The 16,133-nt window shown below is 36.9% G+C and overlaps 1 pseudogene; it reads right to left on the bottom strand.

Annotated features, from left to right (window-relative positions):
- Positions 1-16,123, bottom strand: part of LOC113041845 (rab11 family-interacting protein 3-like) — a 28,072-nt pseudogene extending 11,949 nt beyond the window's left edge.
- Between the last annotated feature and the right edge of the window lie 10 nt (positions 16,124-16,133).

Raw genomic sequence — 16,133 nt, 5'->3', positions numbered from 1 at the left:
CAACTGATAGATTGTTAGATCAAAATCTGCTCTTTTTTATTCTTACAATAAAAATACAGAACAACTTCCTTGAATAACATTGTTATGTGTTTTTGTGTGAGGAAGAACTTGAACAGTTTGTCTTGAGGATGATAATCTGATAATTCACTTTAATCTCTCAGCAGCTCTGAAAAACGTCTGGAGAATTCCTGTTAGATTAAACAAAGAACAGCACAAAACCTAAACAAACTGCACAAAAACAGCACAATGCCAGTGTTTTCAGAAGGGCTCATGAAGGTGAACAGAGTCAAGTAGGACAGTGATCATGAGCAGGTCACGTGAAAACAACATTAATGATGAAAAACATCACAAAAGTTCCAGTTTATTAACAGCTGATGGGATCATTGGTTTCCTGACAGACAGGTCAGTGCATGCGCTTGATTGGTGAACTCCGTGAACTTTTAAAGTACTTTTAACGCATTAATTACATTACCAACCAAAAGTTTAGAGTCAGAATTTTTGTTTTGTTCATATTTCTTATTTAGCAAAATAAGAAATTAGTCAAAAGCTGTTTTTTACACATCATAAAATCATAAATTTATCACAATTTCCACAAAAATACGAAACAATTTATTTCAAACTATTGCTGTATTTTACTGTGTTTCTATCAAATAAATGTAGCCTTGATGAGATTGTAAAAGTAGGACAAACCAAGACCTAAGTATTTACATACACACAATACAAAAAAACACAGAGGAACAAGAAATCTGTTATATTCGACATAACAAAACCCCTCAAATACTCACCCTCGTTTCGTTATAACATCGCGGTTGGTCACACAAAGCACATGTGAAGGCGGTGACCGCATCTTAAAGCGATTCGGCCTTTCTTTGACGATCCGGAGCAATTGGGCACACAGCGTGAATGCAAACCAAACTCCCACGACCGATAACAAACACTGCTTACTCAGAACGATCTAGCCTAACTAGCATAGCTTTACATGCGGTTACATGTAGGGTTTAATCTGCTGGACATTCCTGCCACACGTTTGTGACTCAGTAAATCTGAATCAATCTCCTGTGCAAGCAAAGTTACATATGCTTAAACCATACGGCTGGGTGGAGATGTGTGTGCGTATTAATCTGATTTAGAGCTCAGTAACGGTGACCCAGTGTGTGTGCTGGCATGCTCTATAATCAGTTTAATCTCCATATGCATGAACTTAACGTTGTCCAACTGACACTCAAAACACATATTGAACACAGAAATTAATAAATTGACTAAATAAACCATGTCTGAGGGATCTGAACAAACCCTGAATGCCAAGTACTGATAACTGAGTCCGGAAATCAAAAGATCCAGAGAAAAATCTGCAAGTTACCGTAAAACTATTAGATGCATTTTCCGTAAACTCAGCATGTGAGTTTCGGGAAGGTCAGCGTTGGCGAGACGGCGTGACCCTGACACAGCAGGAATGCTAAATCGAGAGAAACACATGAGAGGGCTGAGAGCCAGTTTACAATGACAGAAGGCGAGTAAGAGCGAGAGAGAAACGGACCCAAGAGAGTGAAAGATGGATAAACTCTAGGAAGGCAGAAAGAGCAAACTCCACACTTCCTCCAACTGGACTACAGGAAAATAAAGACTGACGGCGATAACACGGGAAACAGGAACACCTCGATCAGCTGAGCTGATGTTAGCCGCTCTCAGGAAATGAGAAACTCTAGTCAGCAGATTCTTGAATAAACACAAATAGACTAACTTTCTTAAGCACAACAACACTGGACACTTACTGCACAACATTTGGGACAAATGCAATCAAATATGTTTTTAAAAAATCACTTTTGTGGAGGTTGGGAAGTTAAAGCCCAGAAAGTGTTTTTCCAGAGAACACTGAGTCCAGCGGTGATACATTGTATCAGTAAATAGTTTTATTTTGAGATTATGGCTGATACATTCAAGGCTACTGAAACAACATGGTTCACAAGGTCCATGTCACCATTAGACATCATCACATTTCTGCGGTGCTATTTTAGTATTTTTTTATATACTAATATAGTCTTTTTTATTATTTTAAATTAGCTCTGTTTTGTAGCTTTCATTTAAATTTTTTTGTGTGTAATTTCATTTTGGTTTTTGTTTGTAATATGATTTTCTTTCCTATTTAACTTTTAGTTTTAAAAAAGTTTTAGTACTTCTTTAACTAAAGCTTATTTTTTCAACATTTCAACTTTTCATTTAAGCTTTTTAAGTTTCAGCTTTATTTAAATAAGTGCAATGATTTTTAATAGTTTTAGTTAAAGGGATAGTACTGTACACCCAAAAACATACATTTGCTGAAAACTCACCCTCAGGCCATACAAGATTTAGATGAGTTAGATTCTGAACAGATTTGGAGAAATGTAGCATTCCGTGTAGCACTTGCTCACTAGTGAATGGGTGCCGTCAGAATGAGAGTCCAAACAGATGATAAGAACATCACAATCACCACAAATAGGTTCACACCACGCAAGTCCATCAATTAATATCTTGACAAGCAAAAAACTGTGTATTTGTAAGAAACAAATCATAACTAAGTCGCTTTAACTGTTGCTTATGGCCAAAAGTCCATAACGCTTAATAATGCTTCCTCCAGTAAAAAAAAAAAGAAAAAAAAAGAAAAATGCATCACAATCAACTAATTTATTTGTTTTGAATTGCTTTGGACTGTTTTCAGTTGTAAACGTTCTTGATCTATGCATATTTCAGACAAGACAACTTTAATCTAAGGAGGACGCAATGGTTTGCTTTTTGTTGCACAAGACATTAATTGATGGACTGGAGTTGTGTGGATTATTGTGATGTTTTCGGCTGTTTGGACTCTCATTCTGACGGCACCCATTCACTGCAGAGCATCCATTGGTGAGCAAGTGATGAAATTATACATTTCACCAAATCTGTTAAGATGAATAAATAAACTCATCTACATTCTGAATGGCCTGAGAATGAGCATATTTCAGATTTTAATTTCTGGGTCTGCTGTTGCTTTAATAACAACACTGCATTTATGGCATGAATCTGGGTGATTTATGACCCCAGTCTCTTTGGGTGTGTTATCTGACACCTGTGCACTGGTGTGTTACCTGTTGCGATCGTCTCCATCCGTCAGTGTGTTTTCAATGCCGCTGTCGGTCTCCACATCCTCATGAAGTTCTGGATGGACCAGAGCCGTTGTGTCCTCATCCGTGAAGGTTTCACACTCGCTATAGGCGCTCTCCGATCCGAGATAGGCACTGTCCGAGACCTCCGCCTGCTGCAAACACACACACACTGATTAGAAAACTTTTATTGCTTTTGGAGACATAAAGGTGTTCTAGCTTACTTTGCAAGTATCAACTTTATCTCAGAGGTTTCTCCTAGGAACAACTGAATCAATAATTGACATGCAGTAAGAATATAGAGTTATAAAATGAACGTGTTTAACAGCTCAGATCATTTGGTTTTGGAAGAATCTGTTGAAAATGTTTCATATATTTCAATGCAGATTTTGGAAGGCGTTTTTTGTCCATTTCACATGAAATCACAGATGGGCAGGAAGTTATTTAGGCTTGTGGTGAATGTTTACAGAACAATATGATCTGATGCATTCACAAGTGACTACATTTCATTTATGGTGTAAATGATAATCATTTCCAGATAACAGCCTACTCACCTGTCAATCATCCACTGCCCAAAAACAAGGGTTTAAGACCCTCTCACAAGAGAAACTGTTGCTTTGTTGTTATCTAGTGCCAAGTTTAAATGTACTGAAGATGCATCTTGTCTAATATGACTTTTTCCATTTACATTATGCTATGTATTATATATATATATATATATATATATATATATATTTTTTTTTTTTTTTTTTTTTTTTTAAATCAAAAAGTTACAAATAATACACAGAATGTATACCTGTTGTTTATTTCCTGTTTTTCTCATTTTTAATACTACATAAAATGTTTTCTTACAAAAAAATACTAATTAAATAATAAAAATATATACTCCTTTTTCTACTTTTTATTTTCCCTTTTCTGTCATTTTTTTATTATGCAAAACATTTTTTTATAAAAAAAAACAGGTTTTTGTCCCTTGTTACACTGTTTATTTTCTTCTTTGCCTCCTATGTAATATATTTTCTTAAAAAAATAATCAATAATAAAGTTACAAGTAATGTCATAAAATGTATAAACCTTTTTACACTGATTTTTTCCTACATACTTTTTATTTAATAAATAAACCTTTTTTTTTTTTTTTTTTTACTAAAAGTTACAAGACTCTTTGTTCAATTTCTTAACAGTCGTTAAAAAACACACTGGATTAACATTTTACCTACTGTGACCATCACAAATTATTGACAAAAGTATAAGACTGAATCTCAAACCTTCAGACGGTCAGTAAGCTCTAACCAAAACATCAAACTCCTTTAGGAAACCTGCATCTCAGAGCCCAACATACCTGTGTGAGTCCGTGAGGAGCTCTTAAAACAAGAGAGGACATTCCTAGAACCATTCTTCCTACTTGAGTACCGTCACACGGGAAAAACAGGTTCACTAACTAACAACAGCTGTTTGCCGTCTCTCTCTCAGTCTCCACATAGGGTCAACAGAGAGAGAAATTACTGCTAGTCTGCAGCCTTGGAAAATGAGGACCAAAGTCTGAAGGGCATGAGGACCAGGAATGGGCGGAGTCTGCGTTCCTGACCACTCCCCTTTAATTAACATTACACTCACGTGCCAACAGAACTTCTTAACACACCAAACACAACGTGTGCGTACATTATGTGACTGTGACTCGAAGTCTAGTGCACTGCCTACTTAGAAATATTTTTTATCATTGCAAAAATGCTTTCTAGGCAGGTGCCCCACTAGATTTGTTATTCATTTTGATCTGTTCTCATGTCATTAACACTTCAAACCCAACGCGCACAAAACACTTATTCATGTGCTACGACAATCATATGTTCTGATGAATGACAGGTGTGTGTGTGTGTAACAAAAAAATCTATCACCATCCTGTATATTGTCAACAATATGTGTGTGTTTAAGTGTGTTCGGTCCTCTAGACGAGGTGCTACACAAACCACCTCGCCCAGCGTGTTTTTAAAGCAAACATGGAAACAGCCCAGCTATTCATGAGCCACAGTAAAACACACAGGTGAGTGTGTTTCATTAGAAGTGACGGGAAGACAGAAATGAGGAAAGGGAAAATCAGATCGCAAAAACAAGAACCCAAAGCAGCACATTTCTGTATTTACAAAAGTAATATTTGAAAGACTGCTGGGAATAATAAACCACATTTGCAGTTTGGAAAAGAGTACGTTTTTGTAATTGCACTTTATGAATTTAGTGCCAAAATATATGAATGCAGATAACTATAAAGATGTATGTTACTCCTTAATTATAATTAAAGCTTTGAATAGACTGGACCACAAAGAAACTGAGGCGTACAGATTAAAGGGTTAATTCACTCCAAAATGAAAATGAGTCCATAAATTACTCAACCTCAAGTCATCCTAAGTGTGTATGACTTATTTCTTTTAAACAAATCCAGAAGTCATATACTCCTAGGATGACTTCAGGGTGAGTAATTTATGGGCTCATTTTCATTTTTGGGTGAATTAACCCTTTAATCTAACCAGAATTTTATATAATCAGAAAATATAAAAAAGTTAGCTATGCTGTAAGTTACAAAAAAAAGTAGTTAGCACACTAAAGGGCTAAAAAAAAACTAGAAAAAAAATAACTAGAATATACCCCAAGTGAGTGTGTGTGTGTTATATATATATATATATAATCTTTTGCTGTAGTGTCAGTATTAATTGCAATAAAACAGTGAGATTTTTTCTGACAACAGTCAGTGCTCCACACAGAGATCTGATCTGATCTGATCTGATCATCTAAAACAGAACAAACTGAGAAAACTGTGAAGAACAGAAGAACTGTAGCAACGTCTCCAAGATGAAACCTACCTGCAAAACTATGTGCAAGTATAATTGCAAAGGATGATAATTTGATTTAGCTAATAGAAGTTAGCTGTCAAATAAAATCCCTTTTTGACATTATTTTTGAAAGCACCCTCACTTTACAACATTTTTACACAAGTTCCTAAAACTTTTCAAAGTACTGTAGTTTTGCAGGTAGGTTTCGTCAAGTATCTTGGAGAAGTTGTTCTCCACAGTTCTTCTGGATTAAGTTCTGATTCTTAATGTTATTCCAGACAGACTGGATGAGATCAGATCTCTGTGTGTTGTCTGACTCATTATGCACACAAAAACCTCACTGGATTATGACAATCTATGGCAGAAAGAATGTTTGCAAATATAAAGAGGTATTATTATGTATCTTACAGAGTAAATAATGCCTGAACTGAACACACATGAACCAGCAGGAGGTGCTCCAGCAGAGAGAAGAACATGCTCTGTTTCTCATGTTCTGAGCTCGTCTGTGGTCTTTCAATCTTTTGGGGAATTTGTGGAATGTGCTGGTCTGGATTCCACGATCCTGCAATAATGGGGTCCTGAAATGCTGATTTATTATGTTTGTCGTTACAAGACAGGGAGGAGAAATGGACCCGATAACCCCAGCGATGGTGTGTAATACCTCATCGTATTCCTCTGGAGGTCCACTGACTTCCTCTGCGCTGAGATGAGTCTTGTAGAGGTCTGGATCAGATCCTGATAAAGGATTTAAAAGAGAATATATTCGAAATGTAATGTATTTATCTATCTCTATGTATTGGGTTGATCAACATCACTAGGACATGGTTATTGGGTGTTTTGGAGACACAGCGGTTTATGACATTCACATTCTCTTTTTGTTTTCCATTTGTAAACAGTCACCATGGAATATCTTGCACTGAGCAACCGCGCTGTTTGGAGTCCAGGAATCTATATTTATGTAATAGTCTGTTTCAGCTAGATGGAATATTTTCCTCCTGAAAAATGGTTCTTGAATCTGGTAAATACTATGGAGTACAAATATGCAGGCAGGGAGACGTAGATGCTCCAGTTACTCATCCATTAATGAAGAGAGAAATCTGACTCGTCAAACACTGGACACCCAGCAGGCCATTAGAAACATGATCTGAACAGTATTATCAGTAGAAAACCCAAGCAGAGTGCTTTAAGCTATCCCAGCATCATCGTAACAGGTTTAAAGATAGATGAGGAGTGTATGAGAAGACTAGTGTATGGCTTTGCTTTGAAACATAGTGATTGAGCACTCAACACAGACTACATTTTCAACTAAATAAATACATGTAAACATTTGGCAACCAAGATATAGATGGGTTTGTTTCTTCATTAGAACAGATTTAGAGAAATGTAGCATTCATTGCTTGCTCACCTGTAGTGAATGGGTGCCGTCAGAATGAGAGTCCAAACAGCTGTATAATCCACACCACTCCAGTTCATCAGTTAATGTTTTGTGAAGCCAAAAGGAACATGTTTGTAAGAAACAAATCCATCATTAATGTGTTTTAACTATAAATAGTCTAGCCAAAATACAACCATGATGCTTGCTCCAGTGAAAAAGTCCAGCACCTGTGACTTCTCACATAAAAAAATACACCCGTTTATTTGTTTTGGACTTTTTCCCACTTATCACCAATGTTTGATCTGTGCACAATTCTCTTCTAATTCAGACTAGACCACGTTTTCTGCAGAAAGCGTTATTATTATGGATTATTGAATCATATTTTAGCCAGAAGCAATGGTTTTAAGTTAAAAATATCTTCGTTTGTTTCTTACATTAAAACAGTATTTTTGTTTCACAAGATGTTAACTGACTGGAGTCGTGTGGATTATTATGATGTTAACAGCTGTATGGACTCTCAGTCTGACGGCACCCATTCACTGCAGAGGATCCATTGGCGAACAAGTGATGATACAATTCTCCAAATGTGCTCTGATGAAGAATCAAACTCATCTTCATCATGTATGGCCTGTGGACAAGTACATTTTAGCACATTTCAATTTTGGGGTAAACTATTCCTTTCCTAGGAAGAGTTTTCCAAGTTTTGAAACACAGCCCATGATAACCGAAACCAAAATAACTACGCTGAAGGTTTAGAGTACAGATTGAAATATGTAAAACATCTGTCTCTAGCAGGAAGATGATCATGTGTGTTTTGTCCCATAATCTTTGCAGCTATCACCAGGTTCTGTCAAGGTATGACTTCACTATTTTGTTAATGTTTAATGTAGTTATAAATCTAATTACATCAGTCATGTTAATGCTCCTGTGTGGCGAGTAAAAGCTCTTCTAAATGAGACTCTTGTCTTTAAAAGATACTCAAATTTCCCATTTTAGTGGTGAGTAATTCACAGATGCTCTGACTCATTATTTTGCACTTTGTTTTTCTACACAGTATTTCAGATCATGTGAACGATCCATCAGGAAAATCCTGATCTCGAAATGTTTGTGTTTCTGACTTGGCTATTATTTTGAGGACAAAACTGATGATGAATTTCCTAGCCAAATCGACAAAAGTTATATTTTAGGGTTTGGGATAGTCTGTAACATAATTAAAGTCTAAAAAAGAGCAACATATGTAAAGGGAATCTCCCCACATGATTTAAAGCATGCTTTGAGTGTTTGTCTGTGCTGCTGCTGTACCTTCATTGCTGATTGCATTGATGCCTCTCTGGAAATCCTCAAAACTGATCACACCCAGACCGCTGGGATCCAAGAACCGTGTCAGATCTTTCACCTGAAACCACAAACACACGGCACTCAACAAACACGACAAACTATTCATTTTACACAAACTTACGCATCACAGACTACATTATCATAGATTTGATTAGACACCAAAACACACAAACATTAACTGATTCTTCCATGAAAAGCAAAAAATTAAAAGAGGAGGAGGAAAGGAACGTGATATTATTTACACATATTTAAGGATGTAAAATTTTCCTGGACAAATTACATAATCAAAAAATTGAGAGTTAGCAGACTCAAAAATGGCGTGGGCTCATTTTAGTACTTTTCCAACCAATTATACTGCATTTAGTAGTTCCTGTGGCTCAGTGGTAGAGCATTGCATTAGCAGCGTCAAACGTTGTGGGTTCAATTCCCAGGGAACACACATACTGTTAAAAAAGAAAAATATATATATATATATATATATCCTGAATGCACTGTAGGTCGCTTTGGATATATGTAAATGTACATATAAACTCATTCTTAACTCAAGAAAAGTCAAAACACAAACAAAAGTCTGTCCAAACACACTGGTAAAACACACATTCTCTCTCTCTCACACACACACACACACACACACAGAGTAATGTTACACTCCAGTGAACAGACACAATTCCACACAGCTGGTAACCAGGCAACAGCAGAACTGATATCCAGGATGGCATTCGTGAGTTCCAGAATCAGAGTTCTCAAAGAAAAACACCAAACATCCACAAATACCTCCTCATCAAAACATTAAACTGTTTGTGTATGTGATATTTTAGTCCTTAAAGGCATTCATTTACACATAGAGAATATTGTAAGTCAATGGCTACCGTTGATTGTTTCATTTCCAACATTCTTCAAAATATCTTTATTTGTGCTTAACAAAAGAAAGGAACTCCTACATATTTGGAATGACATGATGGTGAGTAAAAATGACAGGGAATTTAAAATTAAAAATAAAATACTGTAGGAAACAGGGTTATTTTTGTTTACTAATACAAAAATAAAACTAAAAAAACAGTTTTTTTTATTGAAATGAAGTTGAAATATAATACAATAAATAAATAAATAAAATTCAAACTGAACTTTAAACTGAAATAGAAGTAATAATTTAACAAAACTTAAAATACAATGAAAACTGAAAAAATATATATAAAAATGTCAATTCAAAATATAAATAAACAATTTAATAGAACACAAAATACTAAAATAACTGTACACAAGTTATCAAAACATTTCTGCCATGAAAAGCAATCATTTAAAGTTAATTATTCCTGGTATTTTACTGTTTAATCAAATGAGTGCTTTATGTAATGCAGGTCAGGCACGGAGCTGTTTCAGCCCTGTATATAAAAGCATCACAAGTCAAAGTGTGAAAACTGGCGAATCACGAATCAGTCACATGAGTGGTGTCACTTTGATTTCACACATCAAAAAAAAACTGTGACCGACTGAATCACGTAAATAACATCTGCCGATTAAAGCAGAAATAACCTGAGGCCATTGATCTTGTTAGAAACACTGTGTTTTTAGGTCTCCGAGAGCTAATTAACTCCATACAGAGAAATTATTCTTTATTCCTATTTACTCTTTTCACTTTTTACATTTCTTACATTTTAACACACACATGGACGGTTTGCTCTTTTGCCTGATGCTAATTACCAGTTCCTTCCTGGAAAACGCTACTTCTGGGTAAAAATTTGCATTTAACGTCACACAATCCCATAGCAACCGTATCATACAGATAAAAAAGACATGGAAACGACATCATAATGAAAAACAAATGCACAGACAAAATATCTCACCAATGTGTGCTGAACCAAATCGGAGACAAATACAAATCTCCACACACAAACTCAGCATTTCTTTTGACATCATATCACTTCCTGTCCCTCTGATTCTTCATTAAGTGTATTTCTCTCCACCTTTTTAATCATAAACTATACATTCACTTATATTACACTTATACTGTACACTTATATACGGAGTCTAATCAGTCACGCAGACAGAGGAATGACCCTCGAGGCCGAGACGGTTTGCAATTTCACCCCTGAAACCATAAACTAACTTATAAAGAACACAAACTTGCTTAGTGTTGCAAATATGTGACGTTTTTATCATAACAGGGCGGTTAAAGTTTAAACCCGTCACAAGCTCACTGCAAAATCAAGAAACTCAAAAGACAAATGCAAAAAGAAGTCATATGTTCATACACTTCAAGTGCATTTGAGAAAAGATGACTAGCAATTATGAAAAGACAAATACAAGAGTTCATTTGTCCATGCACCCCTCTATCGTTTCAGCTGATCGGATCAGCAGTTTTAACTGTCACAAAAGAGCCAGACTTCCGGCATCAAATCCCTCCTCTCTTAAACACACAATGGCGCGTGTCTGGGGGATCAGGAGTTAACAGGAACTCAAATCTATATTCTCATCTAAACGGCAAAGTAAACACAGAGGGATTTTGAAATCCTCCTTCACAATATCTAGCATCACTTGTGTACTGACCTGCCAAATACACACTAGTTAAACATCATTAACGCTCATCAAGCAATACAGAGGTTCATATTTTGTTAAATGAACTCACATCCATTCTTACTAGAACGGTTTTGTTTTTTCACTTATGTTAACCCATTTGTTCCCAAATTGTTCTGAATAGTTTCATGCATATAGTCATGTTAAGAGTGTCCTATGTGAACATGTTCTGCATTCATTTTCCCTAGTTTTTTTTTCCTTGAAAATTGTATTTGAAAATGTGGCAACTATAGTTGCCGTTGGGCAAGTATGTTGAATTCACTCCTTCAATGTCAAATTTGAAAAGGAAGAGAGCTTTTGGCAGCTAACTCAAAATAACTGTTTTCAACAGCTCAATCTTTATTAATAAACAAATTTATTATGCATTAACGTCGAAGAACATTCGATGCAAACCCAAAAAGGGGGCATCTATCTTATAATCTCTTGAATATGAAAAACACAACAAATCCATTTGTCCTAATAAGGTGAAACATAATGCAGAACAAAATGCAGTCATTAAGTTGCCCCAACAGGGTATTGTGTATCGAAAAGTTCAATGAAAATACATAAATAAAAATAAATAGAACAAAGAAAATATTACATCTATATATATATATTAAAAAAGGTATACCTGAAATAAAGTTAAGCATTTTAAGGCCCATAGTATTCAATGGCTGACTATAATAGGTGATTTTATATTATAATAATGTAAATGAATTAATTTCAACATCATAATGGAATCATAAACTACTAGTCATAAAAAGAATTAGGGTCCTTGACCAATCAGATCGAAACACATCCAAACCGGGGCCTCCTTACAAGACAATGTCATAAAAGGGAGAAAAAGATAATCTACAGCAATTAATTATCTTTCCATTCTTCCTTTTGTGTGACTGAAGTTTGTATACTGATGTTGTCACTTGTAAAAATGGAAATTCGCTCTCCTCATGACAAAAGCAGACACAGAAGAGAGGCAGGAGAGATGTCAGTTAAAGAGTTAAGTTATGTTTTAGCTGGGATATTATGAAAAAAAAGCAGAAAACAAGACCATTAACATTGATTTATTAACCTGTTAACACAGCATAACTAATTTCCGCATGATAGGTACTTACAAGTCATTTGCCCACTGGCAACTATAGTTGCAGCTTGGACTTTTGACTCAGTACACAAAAAACTATAAGGTTTGTTTTGTTTGGATGATTCTAGAGACCTTCATGATTATGTAGATATATATACACTTCAACAAAAAATACATATTAGTAATATGAAAATTGCATTTGTTTTGAAGGGTTTGCCTTCACCATGCTTCCTGGAAGTAGGGGTAGGAAGATGACAGCCTCATGTGACAGGAAGGAAGTCAATACATTTTTTTTCTTCTTTGAAATCCTTTATTTGGTTGTTTACTTGCATGCCATTGAAAAATAAATCATGGATAACATCTAGAGAAATGAAGAACTAAATGACATCTATAAACTGTGGTAACTGTAGTTGCCAGTGGGCTTAAATGGGTTCACTACCTATAATATTCCTGTTCTACAAATGAAGCTCAAATTAACAGAACATGTGACAATATTGATAACAATAAAATTAATTGCTACTTGTCCCTCTTTTTCTTTAAAATAAGCAAAAAACGAGTTGCCTGTTTCAATAGTATAGCCATAAAAAATGTAATTTCAACATGATTTTAGTGTAAAAATTCCTATGCAAAGTTATTTTACAACTTTGTCGCCATGACAATGCAATGCCCTAAAACAGCTATAAAAAGGATGATTGAAAAGGCTTGGAAGCTCAACTCAAACAAAACTCCTAAAAGAAGGCCTAATGCAAGTAGGTGTTTTTATTTTTTGAATGAAAAATTGGCCCGTTCATTTTCATTGTAAACGTCTCACAGCAACCACAACCGTTTTTAGGATAAGTCAAAATATATCCTGGATTGTATTGAACCGGTAATATTCCTTTAAACTGTTGATGTTCAAGTTAAGATACAGAAATTATGACAAGTTACCATGTAATTAAATACTACTTGCATAGTTTGATAAAACTGATGCAAAGCAAATGATAGTTAAAAAGGAAAGACGCCATGAAAGACAAGAGTGAGAGGACAAGAGTGGTATTCTGAGTCTTTGAGGGTTTGAATAATAAAAGAGCAGTTCTTGGGTGTCACCATGATCAAGTTTCACTTTGAGCTTTGGGAACCAAATGAAGACACACACTGTCCTGTAATCATAAAGCATTTTTATAACATTTACCCCCACCACCCAAAACTAAGCCACCACAAACTCACACAAATCGACAAGGAAAGCCAAAAACTGACCTGTTCGGCTCCATATGCTTTTGCAAACTCGATGAACTCCTCGATATGGACAAATCCATCCCCGTCCTGATCCAAAGCCTGGAAAACCGCTCGGAGAGCTGACTGCTCCTCGCTTTTATGGGCTGTTGCGGAAACTATAGGCACGTTTATCAAATCCACAGGTACTCTCTGGTCATGGAGCGATTTGGTCGGCAGAGCATCTGAGGCCTTGCACAGATCCAGAGTCATTTCTGCATGTTTGGGAATGTTGGGTGCATCAGGATTATTCTCCATCAAGGTCAGGTAGGCCTCCCTATCCAGGCTGGCTCCACAGGGAAAGACATTTCTGTGTGAGGGAGGAGAGCTGGGGGCGACTGAGCTCACTTGTTGCTCTTGTGCCAGGTCTATCTGTGATAGTGTCAGCTGATGGAAATCCTCCTGATGTGTAAGCTGAGAAGGAAACTCCGCCTCGCCCTCACCAGTAGCTTCACGCAATTGGCTGGGAGTCTCTGTGGTTTCTGTAAGATCCAGCCCCACAAGTCCACCCGTCACGGTCAGCTGATCACCTGCACAGGTGAAGGGAGTGGACTCTAAAGAATCAGGATTACTTGCACAATGAGGTACGACTTGATTCTGAGTAGACAAACTGCAATCTGATCTCTCCCCTCCCTGTAAAGACAAACTGTGAAGTTTCTCTTCAACATTCGGCGGTGTGTTAAGACCGTCATTGTGAGCTGTTACATTTTCTTCAGATGTATCTATTACAATTGCACTTGAGTTTGCGGTCAACGAGTCATTCAGTTGGTACAAAGGTGTGAGATTTTCCACAAGCGTGCTCTCTTTTGTTGAGCACTGACTTGCTCCTGACAGGTTTCACTCATTGCATTCAGATCTTGATTGTTGTCAGCTTTACTGTCGTCTAGGTGTAAATTAACAATTTGCAAACTGTCCGACTTACTCTGAGAATTGGTTGCCTTTTGATTTTGATGCAGATCTGAGCTCTCTAAAACTTTGAGTGCGTCTGAGTCTTCTGTGTTACCTATTGTGGGTCTAACATCGGCTCGCTGTGTCTCCACAGCCTCAGGGTCACCCTTCACGTTGTCTGTTTCTACATTTGTTAAATTATTCTGAAATTCAAGGGTGAGTGCATTCGATTCAAGATCAGGTGAGTTTCCATCACATTTGTCCAGTTCTGTTAGCTCAGTAGCATCGGTCACAGGTGGAATTACAGAGTCTAAAGATGGCACAGATTCGCAAGAGATGCTGTCTGTTAAGATCTCAAACATGGAATCAGGAATATCTCCGTCATGAGACACCTCAGATAAGGCTTCAGCCTCAGCTGAATGTTTGGGCTGGCTGTGATCCTCAGATAAGATGTCATGTTCAGTCGAGAGGTCAATTAATGCATTATTTTCAAATGTGTCGAGGGACAAGGCTGATGTAGACTCTTTATGTTTATCTTTGTAAAGCAGGCTTTCAGGTGAAGGATCTTCTGCTTGTATATCACCAAAAGCAATTGGTGTAAGTTCTGTTTTTGCTTCAGAAAAAACATTTTCAGTTATAGCATTAGACACAACCTCCTCCTCTATCTTTCTCCAACCGTTGGTGTCCATTCTGTGGATAAATCACACAACACTCTTCACAATGTTCAGGTGATTTGCAAGACTCACCTAATGGAGTACTACATACAGAATCCGCTTCAGAAGATAGTTGTGCTGTTTCTATGTTAGCGTCTTGGCTCTGAAGATCATCGTCATGGGTCTTGTTACTACCCGAGAGCTTACTACTCTCCTGTTCAGAGTACAGACCTCCAACCAGCAGCCCAGGTAACAAACATCTCCATCTCATTCATTGAAAGGAGAGTGCTACCCTCGTGAAATGACATGACAGTTGGTTCTGTACAGGTCGTCGGAGGGATGGCCTCACAGGAAAGGGTTGAGGATGGGAGGTAGAATGTGTTCTGGTGTAGATAAAGGTGTCTGACAAATAATTGAAGGTTTGGGATTTGAAGTTTGTAATCTGTACATGAACAATGCCACAGGAGAAACGGGCAACAACCTTCAGATTCCAGAGTGAGATGCGTCCCGTGCGGAAGCAAGCACTGACTGTCCATGTTCACAAATGTTCTTTCCTCTAAGGAATTATGGCTGAATTCACAGTTTGTTAAAATTGTTTTGTCAAAGAGGTGAGTTTCTTGTAGTATTGTTTTGTCAGACTGAATTGTGGGGTCAATAATACCCATCTCACCTGTGTACACATCTAGAGAGTTTGAAGTGGCAGTAACCTCCACAGGTTGCAGGAAATCAGGCACCTGTTCAGAAAGGTCAGAAAAGTTGTTTTGGTTCTCCACGGGTATGTTCGAGAGTGTAGGACTAGTAGATCTAGAATTAAAAGAGATGAGATCTCCATCAACAATTTCAGAACCTCCAGGCGAACCCTCTCCTTTGAGACCTTGGGAAGGATGAGGCAGAGTCGTCCATTCGGGATAGACACATTCCAAACCATTTTCCCAGGAATACGTCTGCCCGGAATACTGAGAGGACCAAAACAGGTCATCAAGGTTTATGGCATTTTCCTGAAATATTTCATTAGTAGAATCACCAACAGAAATGTCGTCTTTATCCATAAGGAGAAAT

The sequence above is a fragment of the Carassius auratus genome, chromosome 24, assembly GCF_003368295.1.
Source record: "Carassius auratus strain Wakin chromosome 24, ASM336829v1, whole genome shotgun sequence".
NCBI lineage: Eukaryota > Metazoa > Chordata > Actinopteri > Cypriniformes > Cyprinidae > Carassius > Carassius auratus.
The sequence above is the reverse complement of the archived record's forward strand: the minus strand, read 5'-3'. Positions and strand labels throughout refer to the sequence as shown.